The sequence below is a fragment of the Temnothorax nylanderi genome, unplaced genomic scaffold, assembly GCF_030848795.1.
Source record: "Temnothorax nylanderi isolate EJ_2023f unplaced genomic scaffold, tnyl_v1.0 TNYL_tig0173_pilon, whole genome shotgun sequence".
Lineage (NCBI taxonomy): Eukaryota > Metazoa > Arthropoda > Insecta > Hymenoptera > Formicidae > Temnothorax > Temnothorax nylanderi.
The window spans coordinates 133,404-147,871 of record NW_027249235.1 but is presented as its reverse complement, the minus strand read 5'-3'; the positions used below and the strand labels follow the sequence as shown (position 1 = coordinate 147,871).

At 35.5% G+C, this 14,468-nt stretch overlaps 1 long non-coding RNA gene across 1 annotated transcript; it reads left to right on the top strand.

The window, feature by feature from the left end:
* The first annotated feature begins 8,583 nt into the window (after positions 1-8,583).
* LOC139778137 (uncharacterized) lies at positions 8,584-13,809 on the top strand. Its single transcript, XR_011719492.1, has 3 exons — positions 8,584-8,658; positions 9,213-9,784; positions 13,745-13,809. It is a non-coding gene; the product is annotated as an uncharacterized lncRNA (long non-coding RNA).
* The last annotated feature ends 659 nt before the right edge of the window (positions 13,810-14,468 follow it).

Sequence of the window (14,468 nt, the reverse complement as noted above, 5' to 3'; positions counted from 1 at the left end):
TCAAACGACACAACGACATTCGAGACTGCATTGAACGACACGTCTTGGGGCAGCGTGGAATGGCAGTAACGAAGGAGGCAAGACTGCAGGACCCTCATCTGAGGAATCTCTAACCAGACCTGATCATACAGTATCGGGAAAGGGTCTTTGTGGTTGACATCACAGTCTGCCATGAGGATGGTGATCTCCTTGACAGAGGTAGAAAGGACAAGCTCGCTAAATATGCGTCCCTCGTAGCCCCGCTTAAAGCTCAATTAGGGGCGAAAGACTGTACGATCCTCCCGATAGTTATCGGGACAAGAGGAGCAATGCCCCGAAACACTGTTACCTGTCTACATGAACTGCAAATTAGAGACAGAGGCTCGCTGAGAACGCTAACACTGCAAGCGCTCAGGAGCTCAGTGGAACTTTTCCATATGTTTATGGACTATAATGCGCCGTTGCGCCTTAACAACAGCGATGCTGCTGATTAAAAACTCTTGGCACTAGCTCACTGATGTAATTTTTATACACTAACGATGGTCTGGGATCTGATCCACCCATGCAATATTTATTTATTTATTTATTTGGGAGCCTTCTACACTCCCAATTTTAAGCTATGCCGGCACTTTTGCCGTTGACATCAGTGATGCGAGTCGTTCGGATGGGCAATGCCCATGGGCACCGAACGGCGGCAGAGCCGTGCGACCGACCGCCACGGCGTACGGGCGGACGCCTCCACGTGGCTCCCCGCGGTAACGGCAACACTAAGCCGGCCAAGTTCCGCTTCCCCAAGTTGGGGACTCTGCTTCACAATTTTTCCAGCCCGTGCGCAGGAATCCCGCGGCAGATCAGTCAGATGGGTTTCCCTCCTGCGGGAGGACTTGCCAAGAGTGCTAGATAGGCCCAGTCAATATAGATAGGATGGAATTAGAACGAAAGTTACACTGGATCTCATATCCTTACTGTTTGGGCAACCTGTTGCGAAGATGAGCGATCCAATCGTTAACCTGCAGGATCGCTCAGCCAGGTCCCGTTGTTAGCAGGAACCGCACTGTCCCGAAGCGGTAAGACGCGCCGATGGCGTGATATAAATAGCCAAATGCCTCGTCATCTAATTAGTGACGCGCATGAATGGATTAACGAGATTCCCACTGTCCCTATCTACTATCTAGCGAAACCACTGCCAAGGGAACGGGCTTGGAAAAATTAGCGGGGAAAGAAGACCCTGTTGAGCTTGACTCTAGTCAAGCTAATTGAAAATTATTAGATTTAATCGATATAAATTGCAACAAGAACGATATAATTATTTCAGAGAACAGGTTTTATTATTTTTACCATGGAAAAATGAATTAAACGATGTGGAGACACAAGATTGTGAGCGAATTTACATAGAAAATATTCAAAAAATAGAAGAGAATAGAAAGAAATACTCAGTTATAGGTGATGCAGAAATTAACGATGCATTAGATCAAGCACAAAGAGATCAGCAAGATATTGAAGATGAAGAAGTAGAATCTTTTATAAAAACAAATGTAGAAAAGGAGCAAAAGGTAGATATATTTACTCAAACTGGTATTGCAGATGGCTTAAATAAAAATAAAAGGAAAATAAGTAGTCCATCTAAAGTTACAAAAGAAGAAATGATGAATATACTTCGCGAATTAAATGATAAACAACGAGAAATTACAATGCATGTTTTACATTGTTTCAAGAATGGAAAGTTACCAATTAGAATATTTTTAAGCGGATCTGCTGGTGTGGGAAAAAGCACTGTGATTAATGCGATTTATCAGGTATTGCTGAATTACTTTGATGATATGCCTGGTGAAAATAATAATAAAGTGAAAGTATTATTATGTGCACCCTCTGGCAAAGCAGCATTTTTAATAGGTGGAGTAACGTTACACACAGTTTTGCTTTGCCAGTAACACAATACGGAGGACAAATGCCAGAATTGTCAGAAGATGTGGCTAATACTATACGAGAGAATTTATTTGGATTAAAATTATTAATTATAGACGAAATATCGATGGTGGGTAGTACGATGTTTAGTCGAATTGATACACGATTAAGACAAATAATGGGTCGAGACAGAAGCTTTGGTGGGGTTTCTGTTTTGATGGTAGGAGATCTTTATCAATTACCACCGGTTATGGATACTTCGATATATCTCCCACCTAAATCATGCATGTTAAGCGTTTTTTCAGAAAATGTATTATGGAGCGAATTTGAATTATTTGAATTAACGGAAATAATGAGACAAAAAGAAGATAAACATTTTATTGAAGCACTTAACAATCTTGCGAGAGAAACAATGTCTGAAAACAATATTGATTTAATAAGATCAAGAGAAACGACAGAAGATAACATCCCTATAAACGCCGTAAGGTTATATGCTGACAATCGTTCGGTGGATATTTATAATAAATTGAAGATAGATTTAAAAGATGGAATCGCTTATGAATTTAAAGCAATAGACTCAATTTTAGGAAAAGTAAATAGTAAAACGAGAAATAAACTGCTAACATTATTAAAAAATAAAAAAAGATCAGAATGCAGTGGTTTAGATTCTAAAATCACATTAAAAATTGGAATCAACTATATGATAACCAATAATGTAAATATTGCAGATGGCCTAGTTAATGGAGCCTGTGGAATTTTGAAGTATATAACATTTAAACCAGGTAAAGTAGAACCAGTTAAAATATGGCTAGATTTTCATAATGATAAGGTTGGTGTTGAGCAAAGACGACCATACGTAAAGTATATGAGTGAAAATTGTATGGAAATGTGTTTAGTTCCTTTATCACGAATTTCTGTCATATTGAATGTTAATGATAGAATGGGGTACCAAATTATAAGAGAACAGTTCCCAATTATGCCTGCTGAAGCTTTAACAATTCATAAAAGCCAAGGCCAAACTTATGAGAAAGTATGCATTGATCTAAGAAATAATTATCGTATGACGAGATCAATGTTGTACGTAGCACTAAGTAGAGTAACTAAAATATCAAATTTATACATTTTAGGTCGTTTTATACCTCCAAAAAAACCATCCCCAGAAAATTCTTTGGAATTGGAAATAAAAAGACTTAAACGAGAGAAAATTCTTGAATTAGCGTACTCAAAAGTTATAAAAGGAAATATAATAAAAATTATATACCAGAACGTACGATCTTTGAATAAAAATATTACCAATATAAATTGTGATAAATGGTATAAACAAGCTGACCTCTTAATTTTTTCAGAAACACAAACAATAGCAAAAGATAATTTTACATTAGAAGGATTTAAGATTATTTTCCGTTCAGATAATTATGACAAACAATCAACAAGAGGAATAATATGTTTTATAAAAAAAGAACTGAACGGAAATATTAATGGACATATACAAAAAGATGAAACAATAAATGAACAACATCGACATATTGACTTAATACTTCTAACTGTAAATGAAGTACAAATCATTACAGGTTATAAGTCACCATCAGTAACTAATACAGCATTTACCTATGAATTAAGTAATATTTTGAGCAAATTATTAGATAATGAAAAGATTGTAATAGGTGATTTTAACTACGATTCGTATAATGATGGAGGATTTTTGGAAAAACATTTAGAAAAATTAAATTTTAAACGTGCCCTTTCAACATACGTTTCAACTACAAATTTTAATACGCAAATCGATGTAATATTTATATCTGATCGAATACTTAATTACACTGCTGGAGTATACGAAACTTTTTTCTCAGACCATAAACCTATTTTTATTGGATTAAACGAGCAAAGTGAGATACCAATAGCAAGTGTGAAGACTTTATTTGAAGAAAATTTTCTTTCTAATAAGGATAATAAATATAATTCAGAAAAACTGTCAATCAACATTAAATCTTCACATACTAGTGAAAAAAATAAGAATGTACCAAAAAAATGTATAATATTAAATGATAAAATTGAAAATAATGATTTTAACATAGATAATCTTATTTATCCACTGCCACAAACAATTAAAGAGAACGTGTTAAAAGAAAATTCGTGGTTAGATGATCGACCTTTAAATGAAATTATGATGATAATAGAAAGATATACTACATTTTCTCGTGTTGATGTTCTTTTTATAATGAATTTACATTGGATTGAACCAATCTTTACTTCCGATGTTCAGATTGTCGGAGGTCAGCATTGCGATAACCACTGGCACTGTATTTACTATGATGGTTTAATGCTTCATATATATGATAGTTTGTATTTTGATACTCATTCTTATTACGATCTAACATTATTTGAACAAAAATACATTGAAAAACGATACCCTAATCTGGAACAAAATAATATAATATTTGAAAAAGTAACCAAGCAGCCAGATCTTGCGTCATGTGGAATATTTGCAGCAGCATTTGCAGTATCAATAGCATTGGGAGAAAATCCTTCAAATAAAAAATATTCAACAGATATGCCAAAAATGCGTAGACATTGTCTGAGAATTATAGAAGAGAAAATATTATTACCCTTCCCGGAAGAATAAAAACATATACAATTACATAATGACAATATTTTTATATTGCATATTTACACTGCACTGCATATTTACATTGTAAATACCATTGAAATTAACAATAAAAAAAATTGGCACAATAATGTTTACAGGACAGAAAATAAAATGTAAAAATTAAATAATATCGGAATTATATTACAACCAAAATGAAAAAAAGTTACCAATCCGTAATTCCAAATATATAATTAAAGCAAAGAGACAAACAATAATAAAAAAAAACGGAGAAATAAATATCTAGATCTACATAAAAATAATTAAAAATATTGAAATAACATTGAAATTATGGTAAATAAATTTAGAAGAAAAAACCAAAAAAAATTTGTCGCACAAAGAAATGAATAAAGTTAAAATGCATTATGCGCAAAGCGCAATGATTATTGTAAAAATGCATTCTGCGCAGGGCGCAGTAGTATTATGAAAATGCATTCTGCGCAAAGCGCAGTGATTATTATGAAAATGCATTCTGCGCGAAGCGCAGTAAAATTGTGAAAATGCATTCTGCGCTAGGTGCAGTAATTATTATGAAAATGCATTCTGCGTTAAACGCAGTACAATAAAATGTATCTATTATAATCAGTTTAAATAACGAACAGAAATCAACAAAAAAATATGCTCTGTTCAACAACCTGCATTATACGCTTAATGAGGTAAATCTTATCATAATAAAAAATACGCTACTAATTAAATACATATAAAAAATTAACACGGAATTATTTTACAAAACGGAAAGCAGTAGTGTATCCTACAATATGCACATATAAGGAATCGTGCAAATTAAGTGATATATACTAAATTACTAGGAATTTGAGGATTGATATTTTTCTTTATATTTTTTTTTTTTTTAACTCCGCCTTGGACGGTCCCAAGCCCGGCCTGAGAAAGGAGGAGGGTTGGAGTGGGCAGTCTTAGTACCCACTCCGTAAAACTAATTATATAATTTTAATATTGTTTAAATATTGTTTAAATATTGTTTAAATATTGTTTAAATATTGTTTAAATATTGTTTAAATATTGTTTGAATATTGTTTAAAAACATACAAACAGCAATATTTTAAAGAATTATAATTTAATTAAGAGTTTGTAGAAATTAAATTTTCAGAAAAATACTGGTTTTTTATAAAACCATAATTAAAATTTACAAAATCCATTCACCGATTATTGCCAAATTCAACACCAATCTATCTTTAATGATACTCTATCTGTAAAAAAAAAGTGTGCAAGTAGAAACTTGCACATTGCTTCCTCATAGTTTTTAAGTGTGCAAGTGGAAACTTGCACATTGCTTCCTCATAGTTTTTAAATGTGCAAGTAGGAACTTGTACATTGCTTCCTCATAGTTTTTAAATGTGCAAGTAGGAACTTGTACATTGCTTTCTCATAGTTTTGAAGTGTGCAAGTGGAAACTTGTACATTGCTTTCTCATAGTTTTTAAGTGTGCAAGTAGAAACTTGTTTAAGTGAGCAAGTAGAAACTTGCACATTGGTTCCTTTTAGTTTTTAAGTGTGCAAGTAGAAACCTGTTTTTAAGTGTGCAAGTATTTTTAAGTGTGCAAGTAGAAACTTGCACATTGCTTTTTCATATTTTTAAGTTTGCAAGTAGAAACCTGCACATTGCTTACTTACAGTTTTTAAGTGTGCAAGTAGAAACCTTCGCTCACAAAGCTTCCTCTATGAGGAAGCCAAAACAAATAAATACAAATAATTATGCATCGAATAAAATACAAGCTTCCTCATAGAGAAGCTTTGTGAGCGAAGGTTTCTACTTGCACACTTAAAAATATGAAAAAGCAATGTGCAAGTTTCTACTTGCACACTTAAAAATACTTGCACACTTAAAAACAGGTTTCTACTTGCACACTTAAAAACTAAAAGGAACCAATGTGCAAGTTTCTACTTGCTCACTTAAACAAGTTTCTACTTGCACACTTAAAAACTATGAGAAAGCAATGTACAAGTTTCCACTTGTTTAATTTGGCGAGGATCGGTGAAGGAGTTACCGATTTTTGCTTAAAAAGTTACATATATAAGTTATACATGTAATTTTATATAAAGTATTATTAAAAGAAAGTTGGTATTAAATTTGGCGATAATCGGTAAAAAGGTTCTTTTTTTATACAAAATTTTGAATTTTTGAAAAATGTCTGTGGTAGCGTTAATTTCCGCAAATTTTTTTGTTGGAATATTTGAATTTTACGCCATTTATTATAAGCTCGCTTGACTCCAGTATTCTTCCTCCTCCTTCTTCTTCCGCTTTCTCTGCGGGGTATCCATCAGTTGTCTGATGGCTGACGAGGTGTACAGATCGAAGTGTGTGATCAATAAATCGAAACCTTTTCCGAAGACGAAATACCGAGTTTTGGATTTTCTACTCCTTCACCAAACAATAATGTCAACAGGTTATGGGCCAAGCACGTTTCCGCTGCGCTTAAATATAATTGTTTGGAAGGAATAAAGTAGGAAAAGGAGAAGGACTGGAATGTTCTGCTTGACGAGGCCTTGTGCCGGTTTTGGAAAGTAAGGTAATGTGAGAATGAGTTCTTGTTCATCGTGTATGTCTCCTGGAACGATGAGGGTAGAGAGACTCTGATATTTTTGCTGTGTGCATAAAAGTGCTTTGTGAACAATGGTGGACATGGCGGCGTTTGTAGTGTTATGTGTATGATTGTTTGATCGATAAGCCTTGACGCCATGTTGAGTGCTTGAAAACGAAGTCGAAAACTCGCTGCTGATAGATGGCGTTACGAGTGGCATTAAACGATTACCGGTATAGTTGTATCGATGTGTTGCAGGTTACTCTAACCTCAAAAGACAGTTGTCAAATAACAAGAGGTTAATCTCTAATAAATTATGTCGACGGTTCAGAAAGTATTAGAGCGATGCAGACGTGCGTTGCTCATTGAGACGGTTGAAGATATGGAAGCGGAGGTCAAGATAGATTAAGCGTTTTTCACTGTGATTTTCTCGTCGGGTGAAACAATCAATTTGAGTACGTACTTTTCATTTTCAGTTTTTCCTTTTGCTTACGACTGTGTAACGACTGTTAACGAATGTTATTTTTACAATGTTAACGAGAGACTGGTAACGACGGTTTATGTTTGGAAAGGTTTAAAATGAAAGCCACACGAATCCGTTTGTCTGGGTTGTTCTAGTCGAATGAAATTGTGTTCATTTCTGAAGACTGGAGCAATTAGGTTTGTCTCGGAAACACACGGAAGTAACGGGTGTGAAAGAGCAAATCTGCTCTGAGTCACTCTGGCTTGTGTTCAGTCTGAGTGGCTTAAGAGCGGGCTTCTGTACACTTATGTGTCGAAATTATTAAACCGATACACAGTCATTATCTTTTCGATTCGGAAGATAAATGACAATTCTAAAACGAGAAGTTAACGAATGTAAATTATATTTAAGGTCAAAAATCTCTGAAAGACGAGTGGGAGGATTTAAGAGCAGAGCTTGCAAGTGCAAAACAGAAGCACAAACCAGACAGCGGCGATGCCAGAAGCAGTAAAAAGACTGAGGCTAAGGTGGATAGAGATAACATCACTGAGAGTGATGAAGAAAGACTTTTAGCTGATCCAGATGGTGGAACAACAGAGGAAGGTCCCGGAGAAAACGAGAATCGACGTAAAGACTCGAACGACAGTGTTGAACAGGAAAATAACCAGAGTAAGGAACAAGCCTTGGAAAAGCCAATGCAGACGGACAACGGTCAGAACAAAAAGATGGTCAACTTTGAAGGAAGGCTTGATAATAAAATTCAACATCTGGAGCGTATGATGAGCACAACGATAAACTTGCATTCCAAAATGCAAGATAATTTCAAGCTATGGCTTAGACAGCGCGAGCTAGATGACGAGAGGGCGAAGAAACCGAGAATAGAGTCTATTGTGACTCTTTCTCCTAATAGTAAAATTACGACTGAACCTCGGACACTCGCAAAGACGACGAGTACATTAAACGACGGTAATAAAAAACTAGTAGATAATGGTCAATCTGAGCATGCTGAAGCAAAGACTGGTGTAACTAACAATACGACTGGTTCAAGTACTGCTTCAATTGATTCTCACGGTTTTGCGAATCAAGTAACAGAGGCGATCAAAATTCAATTGATTGGTAAAGACAGTGGTACGAAACATGATTATAAACTGGAACCGCGGGTAAAATATGAACACTTTTATGAGTTTTTGGCATCGGAGTTGCGTACTATTGATTTAATGTATGTTATTGATAAGACAGTTGCTCCGCCTGAAGGTTTGAATGATAATTTGAAAGAAAAACACAAGTTTAAAGTTTGCGACATTCTCATAAATAGAGTTGATAAATTTTATCATACAAAAATTCTGCAAATTAAAGATCCCGTTGAAATGTTAAATAAATTAAAAGAGTTTAAACGATGTGAAGTCAATGTAACAAATGTAAGCGTTCGAAAACAATTATATTCAATTCAGTATAATGCGAATCGCGAAACTGCAATGCAATTCATGGATTGTTTCGAAGAAATAGTACACAATTATGAGTCAATTCAGGGTTCAACTCCTTTGTCCAATGATGAGAAACGTGATGCTCTGTATAATGCAATTATGAATCAGGTGCCGGAAGTTCAATCAGTCGAGTTTATAACAAAAAACCAAACTGGCAAGGGTTTGACCTATGATTTGCTAAAATCATTTATACTTCAGGCTGAAGCTAATCGTGTCCAAACAACGACAAGTAATCATCCAGGATACAAAAACCAGCACGATAGGTTCTGCCTCTCTAGTTAACACAAAACAGCAAACTAAGTGGGTTAACGAAAGGTGTTATGAATGTGATGACTACGGTCACATGAAGAACGAGTGCCCTCGAAAGGGTCAAGGATTGCGTAAATGTTATGAATGCCAACGATTTACTACCCACAAAGCATACGAGTGTCCTCAGCGAATGTCCAGGCAGGGAAATGGTTCAGGCAGAGGTGGTTATAAAGGTAAACGAAATGTAAATAATAATCAATACAATAAATTCGACAGTCGTCTGCATGCCAGAAACAAACGTTTCTTTAAGGCTAAAGGGAATAGATATAATCGCAACTCACAGTCATTTAAACAAGCTCGTGACGACGGTAAACGACAGTCGAATAAAGAGAACGACAGTAATGCTCCAAAACAATCTAAGAATAAGAAAGATAACACGAATAATCAGCAAAACCAATCTCGAACTGGAATAAGTGAAACCCCGACAATTCATTTTGCAAATCACCAACAAAATAATCCAGGTATGTGTGAATCGAATAACATTGCGTCTGTATATTGTTTTGAATGTCAATCTGATAATCAAATTAAGTCTCTTTCGCCCACTGGTTGTACTCACATTACAAAAGACATTAAAAATTCTCCGAAAGATGACGGTAATCAAAATGATAGCTACGTGTCATTTATCGTGGATTCTGGTGCAACCGAGCATCTTACGAATTCAAAGGAAATCTTTAGTTCTTTTAAAAATATAGGATCCGGTGTCATTAAATGTGCCAATAAAGATAGCATAGCAGATCTAATTGCTGAAGGCAAAGGCACTGTGAGTTTAATTGCCAATACGGACAGTAAGAAATCACTTAAACTGGATAATACTATCTATACGAAGTCACTTTCCGAAAATTTACTTTCATTACGACGCTTTGCAGAAGCAGGTTTGACAACCTATCTAGACGATAAGCGCGTGAATATTTTTGACCCTAAAACGAATAAAGTATTTGCTACGGGCGTGTACGAGAGTCCCTATTGGTTAATCGAGTTTCAGATCGATAAGAAGCATTTAAAGAAACGACATGATTTGTTTGATGCGATTGCTTTTGACGCGAATACGGTGGAACGAGATTCGGATCAAAATAACGAGATAAAAATTACCGAGTCTAAAGAAACGACAGTCGATAATAAGTGCAAAAATTATGACTCTACAATTAATGATAAACGAATGAGCGAGGATAGCAAGTTGAAGACTGGTGATAATAATATCAGTAAAACTTCGGGTGAAGGGTCCGTAGGGATCACAAATAAAAATAATACAGTCGATAATTATATATTTTAGATTTTGATACGTTAATTACGAAAAGAAAAATAACTAATTTGGACGATTTGCCGACGGTTGAATTGCTTGAAAGTGATTCCCCTTTAATTAAGTCATATAGCGATTTAATCAAAACAAATAAAGCGATGCTTTGGCACGTACGAATGGGCCACGCGTCAGTCAATTATTTGCGTAAGTTGCAAAATCTATGGAAAAATAACAAGGATCTGCAATCCGTAATTTTTGACGATAGTATACTCGAATGTGAAATATGCGCACTTACTAAACTATCAAAATTGCCTTTTCGAAGCAAAAGAAATAGAGCAATGCGACCGTTACAAATTATACATTTAGATGTGATGGGTAAAATCTCTCCGTCTACTCATCCACATGGGTTTCACTACATTTCTGTATTTATCGATGATTTTTCACGTATGGCTCTAGCGTACCCAATGAAAACGAAGGACGAAACTGGCCACTGTTTGGAACGGTTTATCAAGAGTTCGCGAAACTTACTTGGCAAAGACGAAAAAATCTGCTACCTAAGATCAGATCAAGGAACAGAATACATGGGAGGTTATACAAACGATGTGTTAATTCGTGAAGGAATAGAAAGCCAACCTGCTTGTCCAGATACTCCACAGCATAATGGAATTTTTGAGAGGTTTAATTAAACTTTACAGAAAAGGATAAGATCCATCATGTTTGATTCAAAGCTTCCATCAAATATGTGGGATTTAGCCTTGGGAGCAGCTATTTATGTGTATAATCGAACCCCTCACAAATCAATCGACTTTATAGCCCCTCTTGAAAAGTTTGCGCCAAACTTTCGTTATGATGTAAATCAAATCAAACGATTTGGCTGTTTGGCTTATTGGTCAGTTACGAGAAAACCAGACTCCAAGTTTTCGGCACGAGCAGTACGAGGAGTTCTAGTAGGGTATACTCCTTCCGGATATGTATTTTTGAACCCGGAATCGGGAAAATTTTTCGAATCGAGAAACGTCAGATTTAATGAAAAAATTGTATATGGAGATAAATATGAAAAGGATTCAATTCAAAACTGGCCATTTCCTGAAACAATTCAGTCGAAAAACGAAGAGTGTATGCGATTTGAAGAAAAAGACGTAGTCAGAGTTGAGAAGAATGACAGTGTGACGTTGGAAACGGAGGGAGAACAAAGAAGGAAACAAGGCAGACCCCGGAAACGGCAGTTAAAACCAGAAGAAGAAAGTACTGATAAAACAATTAAGAAACAAAAAGTAGTACAATCAATGACACGAGAGCCTTATGCTACTCGAAGTCGGAAAATTATTGATACGAGTTTTATTAAGCTTACAGAAGCGACGACAGTTTCGAAGGAATATGAGTTTCCAACTCTAGAGGAAGAATTTGAGAAAACAAAGGACATCTCAGACGATGAAATATTACACTGCCTACACGCAAAAATCAATAACGACCCTCAAACATTTAAACAAGCCATACAGTCTGAAGAGAAAAACGAGTGGATTAAGGCAATTAACGATGAGTTAAAATCCATGGAGAAAAATGAAGTATGGTCTTTGGTAGATCGCCCAAAGGTCGGAAATGACGGTAAAAGGCCAAATATTATTGATTCAAAATGGGTGTTTAAACGAAAGAACGACAGTTTTGGAAATGTTAAATACAAAGCAAGGTTAGTAATACGAGAATTTAAAGATACAAACTCATATGACTTGAAAGAAACGTATGCACCAGTTTCTAGACTGACACTTGTACGAACGGTACTGGCATTAATAAATTTTCATGATCTCGATGTATGCCAATTAGACGTAAAGACTGCCTTTCTTAACGGAACGATAGAAGACGATGTGTACATGGAAATTCCAGACGGAATGGAAATTTAAGATGAAATACGAGGGTCTAAAGTGTGCAAACTTAACAAAGCTCTTTATGGGTTACGAATCAGTCCTAAAAGATGGAACAAGAAATTTACCGAGGAGGCAAATGCCTTAGGGTTGGTAAATGACGATTATGATCCTTGCTTGTTTACGTGGAGTTCGGGAAAATCCAGAGTCATTTTACTTATATACGTGGACGATATGTTATTGGCAAGTAACGACAGTAAGAAATTAGTGGAAGTAAAGAACGAATTAATGAAATCATTTGAAATGACTGACCTGGGAGAGCCAAAGAATTTTCTAGGTATGAACATCCAAAGAGATAGGGAAACAAGAGCCATGACGATCACTCAGGAAAAGTATATCGATAAAATCTTGACGAAGTTCGGCTTCGATAATGAGTTCCCACAAAACACTCCTATGATAACACGACAAGTCGCGAATCGTGAAAGACGACAGCGCGAACAAGACGAAGATAACGATTTTAAAGAAGATGCTCTTGATATTCCGTACAGAGAAGCTATTGGTAGCCTTTTATATTTGGCTGGTGCTACGCGCCCAGATATTGCTTATGCAGTGAACGTTCTGAGTAGACATCAAATCGACCCAACTGAAAACGAGTGGAACAATGGTTAAAAGGGTATTTAGATATCTGAAAGGTACGAAAACTGTTGGTCTAAAATACTTAGGACGACGGAACGACTTGTTAGCTTATTCTGATGCTAGTTTTGCCGATTGCAAATCATCAATTTCTACTTGTGGCTTTATAATACGACTTTTTGGAGATACAATATCTTGGGCGCGCGAATAAACAAAGTTATGTTGCCCTTTCTACCTGTGAAGCTGAGTACGTGGCAATGAGCCAAGCTTGCCAGGAAATAATTGCCATTAACAAATCTATAATGCGCATATCTAATAGCAGTTTACTCCCTGCTATACTTCGATGCGACAATAAAGCGGCAACTATTTGTGCACAGACTAGTGGCGGAAATAGATTGAGACACATGACAGAGATACACCAGGACTATGTAAAAGAATGTGTTAAATACGACCGTATTGTTATTGAATGGGTTTCAACGAAAAATCAATGGGCTGACATAATGACGAAACCTTTGTGTTCTGAAATCCATGTTCAATTACGAAATAAAATCTTAAATTACGATTGTTTTGAATAGACTGATTAATTATAAATTATGATTGTTCGATCAGATGAATTAAATATATGACTGTATAAATACTAAAGAAAAGGATGATATAATAACGACTGGTATTTGTAATTTTTGAAATTTTAGGAAGCCGATAAATCAAAGGTAACGACGGAATGAACGAGAAGAAGACAGTATGAACAAAGTAGTTTATAGCAGGAAAATGACTGGAAATTTAAGGATAACGATAAAGTTCTAAGAAAAAGCGTAGTTTAAGTTTACTCGAATGAAACAAGTTGATATCACATTATATAATTTTATATGTTAACGCCAAAGATTATATTGTTCTGTAACCTAGATTAAGAGTTTACATATTGATATATATATCTATATAGTTTTGTAGTAAAAGAGGTTATGAGACCAAGTTTGAGTCATAAAGAACATACCAGAGTCAAACTCGGGAGGGAGTGTTGGAATATTTGAATTTTACGCCATTTATTATAAGCTCGCTTGACTCCAGTATTCTTCCTCCTCCTTCTTCTTCCGCTTTCTCTGCGGGGTATCCATCAGTTGTCTGATGGCTGACGAGGTGTACAGATCGAAGTGTGTGATCAATAAATCGAAACCTTTTCCGAAGACGAAATACCGAGTTTTGGATTTTCTACTCCTTCACCAAACAATAATGTCAACATTTTTCGTGCAGTAATGTGATTATTCACGTATCGTAAAATAGATTAACACATAAGATTAATTATAAAATGACATAATAAATCGATGTTCGTGGGAAAAAGGTCAATCAATATCAATATCAATCGAACATAAATGTATCGAAATGTTGAAGTCGTTATAGCGCGATGCTAATTGATCATTT